The following is a 13,183-nucleotide window of genomic DNA, read 5'->3' as shown; positions in this document are numbered from 1 at the left end:
ATCATCTGGCCAATACAATCCTTACGCTGAAGCATAGTGGTGTCAGCGTCATGCTGTGGGGATGTTTTTCAGCGGCAGGGACTGGGAGACTAGTCAGGATCGAGGGAAAGATAAACGGAGAAAAGTACAGAGAGATCCTTGATGAAAACCTGCTCCAGCGCTTAGCCCCAGTCTTATTTGGAATGACAGTTCATCTATCGCCTGAACTGAGGTAACGTTTGCTTAGCTGGCTCTGTGTACCTAACGTTATCAAGCCCAGCAGACAAATGTTTTGTTCATAATCAAATTTATTATATTCAGTTTGGATTCATAAACCTGTTGAACAGCAAGTAGTAATATTTTTTTTTTAACGATTGGAAGTTAGCTGCTAAACAGACACAAAATATGAAATTGGTGATATTATGCAAGCACTGCTGCGATGAGCTAATCTGAGTATGTTATTTAGCAATGACAAGGAGTGAATGTTGGCTAAAGAGACTGGTACTTAGACTAGCGACGAGCAGGTGAACTGACTTTTGATGTTCTGTGTATGAAAGTGTGTTCAAGCTTCACAGTTCCTTTCTGTTTATGGTAGATTTAGAAAGCATTTATTTTGCTTTTCCTTATCAGACTGTCAACCCCTAGTGACTAAAAACGATGGGAGTAATTTAGTAAATTACTTTTTTCCCCTGTTGATTGAGGCCTAATAAAAATAATCTTAATTCAAAAACCTGTTCTATTTCCCCCTTGTGGACAATAGCGCATAAAGATTAGGGAGTGTTACAGCATCAGTCAATGTTGTAGCCACCAGTATGAGTGTGCACTTCATGACACAAATGTTCACATCACAACTGAAGGACATATGGCCGGAGTCAAGAATTGCTTCAAATTCAACGTAAAGCAAAAAATTGAGCTGGTTGCAGGAGACTGTCCATGTTTAAGGGAACACCACAGGTTTTCCATGCCGTGCCTTGCCGTGCCTTACACCAGGGTTTTCCAAACTGTCCTGGGGCCCCATGTTTAGTTTTCCTCCCCTAGCACTACACAGCTGATTCAAATAATAATAATTCAATCACATCCCTGAAACCAACCGCCTCGATTCGGTCTTACGTATCAAAACTTGAAATTGTGTTTTTTAAAATAAAATTAAAAAAATTAAAGTAGAGACTCAGTTTTATACTATTTTCTATCATACACTGCAGTTGAGGAACAATGGGAAAGTAATTCTCCTTTGAAAGTTGATATACTTTTAACCCCACTTTTGAGAAAATGGCCCTTGAATGTTTTGGTACACCAACTGGAGAGCTCTTCTTTGTCTATACCCATATAGCATCGTTCACAGCCTCTTAAGCCTTAAACCCACCCATCTCTTTAAGGATTCACATGTGAGGCCATGTGGTAAACACACACTATACCAAATAAATCTACGTTTATTTGTTACATGCACAGGATACAGAAGGTGTAAATGGTACAGTGAAGTGGTTACTTGCATAGTAGCAATATCAAAAACAAAGTGTGTAAACGTCATTATTCGATGACGTTTACCTGACACACTTGTCTAAATTGATGAATCATGTGAAGGAAATGCTATAACCACCTCCCAGCCACATTTAGCTAAGTGGATGGGTCACTATTGTCTAGACATGCACACATGCACACATGTTCATGAAATACAATAGATAATACAATAATCTCCTGTCATAATCCCAACTCCTACTACAACCAATACAAACATTGTCAGTATGATTCTGCAGGTAGCTAAAGCTAACAAACTAGGTTCAATGTTAGCTAGCTAACATAAGGCTATAACTAGCAATGCAAATGGATTTCTGATTTGAATAATATTTGTCTGTAATCATTGAAAACACTTTATTTCGGATGCAGCAGGTTTAGCTACTTAGCTAGCTAGCATTGCTAACATTAGCACCAAAGATAAAGACTAGGATTCCGTAATGATTTGCCTGTAAATTTCATAAATGTTGTTCTAAGATAAATTGTCTGTTATTGTTGCAAACACTTATTTTGGATGTAGCAGTCCGGCTAGGAAGCATGCTAACTAGATACAGTAACTCTGTCTAATAGAAGATACTTCTGTGATAAAGAGAACAAAGGAATTTCAGTCATAGGCCCTATCAGGAAACAACCCCTGGTTCCTACTGCCTAGACACTTGTGTCAATTCAGAAGGATTGGATATACAGTACCAGTCAAAAGTTTGGACACACCTACTTATTCATGGGTTTTTCTTTATTTTTTACTATTTTCTACATAAAAACTATGAAAAAACACATTTTAGATTCTTCAAAGTATCCACCCTTTGCCTTGATGATAGCTTTGCTCATTCTTGGCATTCTCTCATCCAGCTTTACCTGGAATGCTTTTCCAACAGTCTTGAAGGAGTTCCCATATGCTGAGCTTGTGTTGGCTGTTTTTCCTTCACTCTGCGGTCCAACTCATCCCAAAACATCTCAATAGGGTTGAGGTAGAGTGATTGTGGAGGCCAGGTCATCTGATGCAGCACTCCATCACTCTCCTTCTAGGTGAAATAGCCCTTTCACAGCCTGGAAGTGTGTTAGGTCATTGTCCTGTTGAAAAACAGATGATAGTCCCACTAAGCGCAAACCAGATGGGATGGCGTATCGCTGCAGAATGCTGTGGAAGCCATGCTGGTTAAGTGTGCCTTGAATTCTAAATAAATCACATTGTCACCAGCAATTCCTCCATGCTTCACGGTGGGAACCACCCATGCGGAGTTCATCCTTTCACCGACTCTGCGTCTCACAAAGACATGGCGGTTGGAACCAAAAACCACATGTGGACTCATCAGACCAAAGTCTCCTTTGAACAGTTGATGTTGAGATGTGTCAGTTACCTAAACTCTGAAGCATTTATTTGGGCTGCAATCACTGTAGCCTGGTAACTGTAATGAACTTATCCTTATCCTCTGCAGCAGAGGGACCTCTGGTTCTTCCTTTAAAATGAACATTCAATTCTCTGGCAACAGCTCTGGTGGACATTTCTGCAGTCAGCATGCCAATTGCACTCTCTCTCAGTTGAGACATCTGTGGCATTGTGTTTGTGACAAAACTATGCATTTTAGAGTGTCCTATTGTCCCCAGCACAAGGTGCACCTGTGTAATCATGCTGTTTAATCAGCTTCTTGATATGCGACACCTGTCAGGTGGATGGATTATAATGGCAAAGGAGAAATGTTCACTAACAGGGATGAAAACATATTTGTCCACAACATTTGAGAGAAATAAGCTATTTGTGCGTATGGAACATTTCTGGGATCTTTTATTTCAGCTCACAAAACATGGGACCAACACTTTACATTTTGCTTTTCTATTTTTGTTCACTATAGTTTCAGGGGAGCATATCCTAAATTCACACTTTTAGTAAATCATTTACAATATGACTGTTGAAGTGTGCTATGCTGGCAACACTATCTAGCTAATCAATTTCCAAGTATCCTCACCATGCCATTATTTTTAGACACTTTTATGAATCCCCAGGAACTTGTTTCTAACAACCAGAGCAGTAAAGCTTGTGCTTGCTATATTCATTCATCCTACTCTCAAACTGTGTTGCTTCTCGGATTTCCTCATTGATCTGTAACAAGTTGCCCTCACGCTAATCTCTTGTCACAAGAGCCTTGCTGGAAACTGAGAAATACAAATTAAACAACTTATCATTTTAGAAAAAATTACTGAATATCAAAATCAAGGGGAACTGACCCAATAACAAATGGGAAGTCTTTAACAAGAATATGATGTAAAGTATAGCTAGCGAGATACATTGCAAATGTTAGTCAAGCAGAGATGGAGCTTGCAGCTAGCTAGTTGTGAATACTCACCCTAGTAGTTGTTGATGTAACTCAATATGTACAGCTTAAATCCCTTTTTTTTAAGCAACAGCTGATCCTCTCACGATACGATGAACAGCGTTTACCATAATAAGGGGGAGGTCTTGAAGGTAATGGGTGTAGAAAGACATTTCGTCATAAGGTGAATGCACCAATTTGTAAGTCGCTCTGGATAAGAGCGTCTGCTAAATGACTTAAATGTAAATGTAAATGTACTGTGTTTTGACAGCTCTCAGTACAGAAGATTGCGTCAGGTGCTGGAAGTTGTTGGGCTGGCAGAGCTTAAAAACAGAAATGGGTGTGCATAAACGGAATACGGAAACTTCAAAATGACAAAAACAAGGAATTGTGCAGTATGACTAACAAAAACAAGGAATTGTGCAGTATGACTAACAAAAACGATAGAAGTTCAATGTGTATCAAATCTTACTGTTGTTCATATACACAGAGTATACAAAACATTAAGGACACCTGCTTTTTCCATGACAGACTGACCAGGTGAATCCAGATAAACTATCATTCCTTATTGATGTTAATTGTTAAATCCACTTCTATCAGTGTAAATGAAGGGGAAGGAGACAGGTTAAAGAAGGATTTTTAAGCCTTGAGTCAACTGAGACATGGATTTTGTATGTGTGCCATTCAGAGGGTGAATGGGCAAGACACAAGTTTTAAGTGCTTTTGAATGGGTTATGGTTTGTGGCAAGAGCAAGAACAGCAACGCTGATGGGTTTTTCACGCTCAACAGTTTCCTATGTGTATCAAGAATGTCCACCACCCAAAGGACATCCAGCCAACTTTACACAACTTTGGGAAGCATTTGAGTCAACATGGGCCAGCATCCCTGTGGAATGCTTTCGACAGCTTGTAGAGTCCATGCCCTGACGAATTGTGGCTGTTCTGAAGGCAAAAGGGGCGAGTTGGTTATAAAGTGGGGGAATTGTCCTTTAACATAAAGTGGGGTCCCAAATGATTGACACCCTTAATAAAGATGAACAAAAACGACTGTATATACAATGTATTATTCAAATACTGACCTGTATTGTATGCTCAAAGAAATGTCCACAAATGACTCCACTCTCCATGTTGGTGGATTGTTGATGTTATGGGGCTATTTTGCTTCCACTGGTACTGAGGCCTTTCTTAAGGTCAAATGTATATTGTATGCTTCAATGCGCCTTGGCATATATTCTACAAGTGTCTGGAACTCTTAGAGGGATGCGACACCATTCTTCCACGAGAAATTCCATAATTTGGGGTTTTGTTGATGCTGGTGGAAAACGCTGTCTCGGGCGCCTCTTCAGTATCTCCCATAAGTGTTTAATTGAGTTGAGATCTGGTGACTGGCGCGCGTGCACACACACTTTAAACCCCCTATGCTCCTTTGAGATCCATCTTTCAAAGTCAATGAGATTTGTTCTTCTAGGCATGGTAATCAAAATAATGGGCAACTGTGCATTTTTATGCATGACGCTAAGAATGATGGGATATTAATTGCTTAATTAACTCAGGAACCACACCTGTGTGGAAGCATTTTCTTTCAATATACTTTGTATCCCTCACTTACTCTAGTGTTTTCTTTATTTTGGCAGTTATCCGTAGCTCAGTACTTGAATAATCTATTTTATACAGTCTTTTTGCTCATCTTTATCAAGGGTTTCAATCATTGTGGACCCCACTGTATACAGTGTATAGCATCATATCTACCTAATTATTACCCTGACCCTCTGCCAAGACATCTGGCTTCAGGATCCAGCCTATGCCCAACAGAAGAATAGCTAGATAAGAAACCAGGTTACCACCATTTTCCTCTGCACATGTTCCTCATTCCATCAAACATCTGTGACTCATAATACGCCATTTATTTGTGCCCAGGCAATTACTGACAGTTGATGACATTTTATAACTGAACAATGATTCTATTTTTCACTCGGATGTCTCTCTGCATTCAATGTTCTTTTTGGAATTACTCCTTTACTACATGTATTGCTCTATGCTGGTGCGTTATAATATCATATGCTCTTATGGCTAATGGTGGCCTTAACCTACCCCAAAAGAAAACAAAAACTTTAAGGCAATTTTATCTCTATTATTGAACTTCATCTTGAAATGTTAAGATTAGAGACCAAAACGTTTAAAACACTATTAGAAAAAATCTGTTGCCTTTTCCGTCAGTTCTCACATACAGTGGGGAGAACAAGTATTTGATACACTGCCAATTTTTCAGGTTTTCCTACTTACAAAGCATGTAGAGGTCTGTCATTTTTATCATAGGTACACTTCAACTGTGAGAGACTGAATCTAAAAAATCCAGAAAATCACATTGTATGATTTTTAAGTAATTCATTTGCATTTTATTGCATGACATAAGTATTTGATCACCTACCAACCAGTAAGAATTCCGGCTCTCACAGACCTGTTAGTTTTTCTTTAAGAAGCCCTCCTGTTCTCCACTCATTACCTGTATTAACTGCACCTGTTTGAACTCGTTACCTGTATAAATGACACCTGTCCACACACTCAATCAAACAGACTCCAACCTCTCCACAATGGCCAAGACCAGAGAGCTGTGTAAGGACATCAGGGTTAAATTGTAGACCTGCACAAGGCTGGGATGGGCTACAGGACAATAGGCAAGCAGCTTAGTGAGAAGGCAACAACTGTTGGCGCAATTATTAGAAAATGGAAGAAGTTCAAGATGACGGTCAATCACCCTCGGTCTGGGGCTCCATGCAAGATCTCACCTCGTGGGGCATCAATGATCATGAGGGAAGGTGAGGGATCAGCCCAGAACTACACGGCAGGACCTGGTCAATGACCTGAAGAGAGCTGGGACCACAGTCTCAAAGAAAACCATTAGTAACACACTAAACCGTCATGGATTAAAATCCTGCAGCGCACGCAAGGTCCCCCTGCTCAAGCCAGCACATGTCCAGGCCCGTCTGAAGTTTGCCAATGACCATCTGGATGATCCAGAGGAGGAATGGGAGAAGGTCATGTGGTCTGATGAGATAAAAATAGAGCTTTTTGGTCTAAACTCCACTCGCCGTGTTTGGAGGAGGAAGAAGATGGATGAGTACAACCCCAAGAACACCATCCCAACCGTGAAGCATGGAGGTGGAAACATCATTCTTTGGGGATGCCTTTCTGCAAAGGGGACAGGATGACTGCACCGTATTGAGGGGAGGATGGATGGGGCCATGTATCGCGAGATCTTGGCCAACAACCTCCTTCCCTCAGTAAGAGCATTGAAGATGGGTCGTGGCTGGGTCTTCCAGCTCTGTAATTGCAAACAAAGGTTTCTGTACCAAATATTAAGTTCTGCTTTTCTGATGTATCAAATACTTATGTCATGCAATAAAATGAAAATGAATTACTTACAAATCATACAATGTGATTTACTGGATTTTTTTAGATTCCGTCTCTCACAGTTGAAGTGTACCTATGATAAAAATTACAGACCTCTACATGCTTTGTAATAGGAAAACCTTAAAAATAGGCAGTGTGTCAAATACCAACTGTACATCTTCTCTATCTGTCCTTCTGATTCCAGATGCTGCAATTTCCCCTCAAAAAGATTAAACCTCTCATTTATTTTGGGCTTATTGCAATTAACCTTTAGCCCTCTCGTCTGCCTCCATGCATGCACAGTATTAAACACCCATCATTTCATCTTAATGACTATTTGCCATCTAGCCATCAAGTAGTAAAAGGAAGTTTCACCGTTAAGGACATCTGTTTTGATATTGTTCATGAAAGCTGCTCACCTGAGCTGGATCAAAGCCTGAGACGATAAGGCCAGAGAAAGGAGATGATGATCTTCTTCTTTCTTCTCTGCTCCCTTTTTCTCTCTTTCTCTGTGTGCAGCTGAACCCATGTCTGGAGGCAGGTCGTTGTGACATTTTATCAGTTGCGGATGGTGACATTTGCGCACAGAGTGGTGGTCCCTGTGTGATTGACTTAACGGGTTGCCAATAAGAACGAGGTGACTGTGTGATTGGATCCACATCAAACATGGCATTTCCTGGAGACAGTCATCCTGCTACTGAGAAAGATGTACTCCACTTTGAGTCAGTTAGGCTACAGGAGCAAGCAAGGCAGCAGTATGGGTCTTCAACAGATGCTGACAGGATGTCACACAGATAGAAGTTGAAACAGATACCAGGTCTTGAGCTCGTTTAGACGTAAATTACTGGTTTGATAATGATCAGTATTTGTCCATGCAACTGTAATTTCTTCATTACAGCTTAGACTTGAACTACAGCCAAAAAGGTGCTTTGTCGCTCTGGGGCTGCATATGAAACATATTTTTTTTTGCCACAAAACTTTGAAAGCAGGCTTTGCACGCATTAGAGTTCACTCTGTACATGGAATGTCCCTGTCTACGAACTCAAACAAGTGATGGAAGTTAATTCAGTTATACTATAATTTGCTTCATAAAGACTAACATGAATTTCAGAATTAAATACAGCATATCTTGATTTCAAACCCAACAAATAGCTATGAGCAGGTATTGTATTGACATGAAAATAGAAGAAAAGCTCTGGCCAAAACGAGATTAGTCACGGGCAAGTAAGTAATTGTCGTGACTTAACTTTAGAATGAATCTGAGGACTGTTATTTATCTAATCAACTAACTGTTTAATTGTTAGCAGATTAAATTAATCATGTATCATTTAACTCATTAGGATCTGGGGCACCACGAGAGCGGTTCTTTAAAGAGTTACCATCTCCCGAATTAAACTCTAAAAGGTCTTTACCTATCACATCTATAAACAGTCAACTTATTAATCATAACCTTGTATCATATCATCATTCTGAACAGTTGTAACCTTGCATCTGCTAAAACCTGAGCCTTACTTATGATTCAGTACAACACAAATTGGTTTACTATTTATTTACTAGCTAATTAATGGTAACACAGGATAAAAATGCACAGTTACTACTTTAAAAACAGGTCCCTAGCTGACTGACAACATTATGCCTGCTTGTTACAAAAGTGATGGAGAGAGAGAGAGGTACAGAGACACTTAACTTTGGTACATTTAGAAACTACTCTCTCTTACAGTAATCACATACTTTGCCTATGAACTGCCGCCTGCTTGGAGTAAGAAATCATGAATGTATTTACATGAAATTCCTTTGTTCGCCGGATCTCTCTGGGTGGACAGGGCCACCTTGGAAAGGAAGTTGTGCCTTTTCCCCGGCACACTTGTAAGGCTCTGATTGTCCAAAAGGGTTCCAAAAAGTCTTCTACTGTTGTTCTTCTCTGTAGTTGTCAGGTGACTTGTGTAGTCCTGAACAGAACTACAGAGTTTATTTTCTTTCCATCAGCTCTTTCAGATTCTTTGAAGATAGGCTAGCCAGCCGTGTCGATGGTTCCCAGTGGGTGATGAGAGTAGTGTAATATGATGGTTTGAGCAGAGTAGTAGAATGGGCCCACTTAAATTCGCTTTTGAAGATACTTTACTTAGGATGGCTAATCAGTCCGGGAGGTGAGTTTGTCGTCTCTACCTCGTGTTGAGATTCAAAGTTCAGACCACTTTAAACGTGCAGCTGCAGGTCAATGCTTTTCTGGTATATTATGTTAATTTCTTAACCCAACATTTTATATAGTTTGTTTGAAAGTGGCTGTTTCGTCAAGCTGACACGATCTCTGACCTCACTCAGAGGCATGACTTGTCACTTGTACAAAGTTATGTAAAACAATTATCTTGTATTTTCTCATCACATCCCTCTTTTAACAAAAACGCTTTCATAATTATATATATATTTTTTAACATGCACAACGCATAGTATGGAAACTTCGTACATGTAGTGGGTATATGTTACAGTATTTCCTTTATAATGTTAGGTTCTAAATAAACAGAGTAAAAAAACTCACGGACGCTTAATCAAGCTCAAACTAAGTTTATTTGCCCACTGGGTCATACAGCTGCATAAGACAAAGAAAATATTCACACAAGTGCTGATATTTAACCCTTGCTCCTATGCTGAGCCCCTCCTTACACATCTGAACCAATACACCTCTGTTGCTATCCAGAATATTAGTGATATGTTCTTCCTCACTTCATCTAACCTGACCTCTGCCCAAATTCCTTACTCCTCCCCAACTTACGGCTGTCATGGTGACTTGTACCAGACTGTGTCTCTTCTCCTCCCATAGGATCCCTAATGGCTAACAATAACATATCCTGACATAATGTAAACGTTATACGTTACCCTCTCCCTCAGTGAAATGAATAAGTATATTTCATGATTTCAAAAGTTAAGAAATCAGAACCCATCAATAACATCTATAATGACATTACTGAAAAAATGACAGTGTTCTATAGATGGCCTCTGACCACTCCCCACATTCTAGGTTAGAGATATTGTTCCAGTAGTTGCTTTTGAACGTGTTCGAGTTTCAGCAGGAAAAAATATCTTGGAACAAAGTACATTCCTTTGATGAATATTGGAGCGGGAGACCAGAATCTTCTTGATTTACAACAGGACGTGAGTGGTTAATCCCCACCAGTTCCCTTCTCCCCCCCCTGCAGGTGAGAGGGTGTCTGAGTGAAGTTATTTATTGCAAACCTGATCTGACCTATTTGGATTCTCGTGGACAGTCATGACATAATGAACCCATGAATTGTGTGTATTCACCTTGGCTTTCTGAATGCTGCTCTAACTGGTTGGTGTAATATACTGAAGTCTGTTTTCATTCCTCCAAAGATATTCAAATATTACATGCCATCAGATCACAGTGACCTTCCAATAAAATGTGGGTTCTTTGACCTTCATTCAGTGGTCTCACTCAAGACTCTTCAAGGTGGAAACCTGTCATAGCCACGTCAGAAACAGTCCTCAGAATAATAGTCTGATTCAGCCACTGGTCTTGTAGGCCTAATCGGAGTAAAAAAAAAAGTATTTTGTAATAAATATTTATACCTCAGAATCCAAAACACAATGTTAGCCCTCATCGTTCTTGCTTTGTAAAGTGCTGCTGATAAGCAAGCAAACGGGTACAATTTATCAGTGTTCTGCCACTAAATATCCCAGCTTGGTGAATCTGGTGAATCTAATTTACTGTACAGTACATGTGCAAACAGAACAGTACTGCTGAGTCAGGGTTCGGGGAAAGAAGGAGGCGTGAAATGGAGGCCTAATGCGGACCATGCAGGGGCACACACACATGCATGCACATGCACACGCACACACTTCAACTCAATTTACTCTGAACATCGGACTTGCTGCAATGTTTGGTGCTGCAAGAATGGCCTAAGCAGCTGCAGCCAGGGTCCAGTGCTTTCAGAAGCTGAATATCTGTTCACAATGTTTTAGATGGGAGAACGCTGATGTCTGGTCCTGTCTTATGGGGATTTATAAGTGATTTTAGATACTGGTTTACAGTACAAGATGTGAAAGTGATCAGAATGAGAATATCTTAAGCAGATTCCAGAGGATCTATCCATTAGGGCTAGGAATTACCAAGGACCTCACGATACGATATTATCACGGTCCTCACAATTCTATATTTATTGCGATTCCATGATCCAAACATATTGCTCACCTTATGTCTGCTGCAGAGGGACGAGAGCCATGAGAAAACTTATCAGTCATGGAAATAAAAGTGCTGAAAACAAATTGGGTACCTATTTAAAAAGAATATCCCGACATGTAACTGTATCAATTTTGTCCCCCGTCACTACTATCCATATGATCTGCTTTAGTCAGATAGTCAGATCACAAGAGATGAGTGGAGGTTAGCTGTGCTCTAGCTGAGAGAACACAACGTCCTGCAGAACATGGCTATAACAGGCACAGCAGAGGAAAGGAATCTCATGTTGAAATCACTTAACTACACAGGCGGTTGTAATGCAATTCTGTCCTGGTGCGTGTGTTCTCTGTGTGATCTGGACTACTTTGGTCCTAAGTTGTATTGACAGGACACGTATGCTATGAGGAGTTTAATATGCACGGGAATGAAACACTGTCCTTTCAGTTAAATCTGGAACCAGGTATGAGGTCTGAGCAGAAATATTTTGTGCTTTTTGTTTCTCTCAGATCCATTGTTTCATTATAACAACCCTGAAATTGCGATTCCATACTCTTGGTTTTACATTCTCTGGAGTTTGTTCTCAGTTATGTTATTGTATTTTTTACCCCCCCCCATATTTTATGTTTTTGTTCTGCTGAACTGAACCCATCTGTTTTGGCCCTCTACTTGAATCCCTTCTGCAAACTTTATCCATTTATCCAACTTTATCCATTAGTTATCATTTGACCGACTCTGCGTAGGCTGATAAGCTCTCGGAGAGGCCTTTTTATGGAGTTCTCCCTTTTTCAGTTGAAATATCATATTAGTAAAGCCCTGAGTGTTTTTGTCTTGCTATTCAAAACAAAAACCTCCTCCCATGACACACTGTCCTTCCCCTTCACTGCAACTGGATATTGGGCTGTTCTCAACAATGTACACAGAGAGGGCCTCTATATTCTAACTCCCACCAGGACCTTACATTAACATTGTCTCTCTTCCAGAGCGCATGTCTCTAGTTATGATATACAGTGCATTCGGAAAGTATTCAGACCCGTTGACTTTTTCCACATTTTGTTACATTACAGCCTTATTCTAAAATGTATTAAATCGTTTTTCCCCCCTCATCAATGTACACACAATACCCCATAATGGCAAAGCAAAAACAGGTTTTTAGAAATGTTTGCAAATGTATTAAAAATGTAAAACTGATATTACATTTACATAAGTATTCAGACCCTTTACTCAGTGCTTTGTTGAAGCACCTTTGGCAGCGATTACAGCCTTGGGTCTTCTTGGGTATGACGCTACAAGCTTGGCACACCTGTATTTGGGGAGTTTCTACCATTGCTCTCTGCAGATCCTTTCAAGCTCTGTCAGGTTGAATGGGAGCGTCGCTTCAGAGCTATTTTCTGATCTCCAGAGATGTTCAATCGGGCTCAAGTCCGGGCTCTGGAGTGGCTTCCGTCTGGCTACTCTACCATAAAGGCCTGATTGGTGGAGTGCTGCAGAGATGGTTGTCCTTCTGGAAGGTTCTCCCATCTCCACAGAGGAACTCTGGAGCTGTGTCAGAGTGACCATCGGGTTCTTGGTCCCCTCCCTGACCAAGGCCCTTCTGCCCTGATTGCTCAGTTTGGCCGGGTGGCCAGCTCTTCTTTCATCTAAGAATGATGGAGGCCACTGTGTTCTTGGAGACTTTCAATGCTGCAGACATTTTTTGGTACCCTTCCCCAGATCTGTGCCTCGACACAATCTTGTCTCGGAGCTCTACAGACAATTCCTTTGACCTCAAGGCTTGGTTTTGTTCTGACATGCACTGTGA

At 40.5% G+C, this 13,183-nt stretch overlaps 1 protein-coding gene across 2 annotated transcripts in view; it reads left to right on the top strand.

The window, feature by feature from the left end:
• LOC139535837 (E3 ubiquitin-protein ligase RAD18-like) overlaps positions 1 to 13,183 on the top strand; it is an 89,247-nt gene that overhangs the window by 28,319 nt on the left and 47,745 nt on the right. The gene's annotated exons all lie outside the window — the stretch shown is intronic.

This window comes from Salvelinus alpinus, chromosome 12, assembly GCF_045679555.1.
Source record: "Salvelinus alpinus chromosome 12, SLU_Salpinus.1, whole genome shotgun sequence".
NCBI lineage: Eukaryota > Metazoa > Chordata > Actinopteri > Salmoniformes > Salmonidae > Salvelinus > Salvelinus alpinus.
This window is presented reverse-complemented; position numbering and strand designations above follow the sequence as displayed.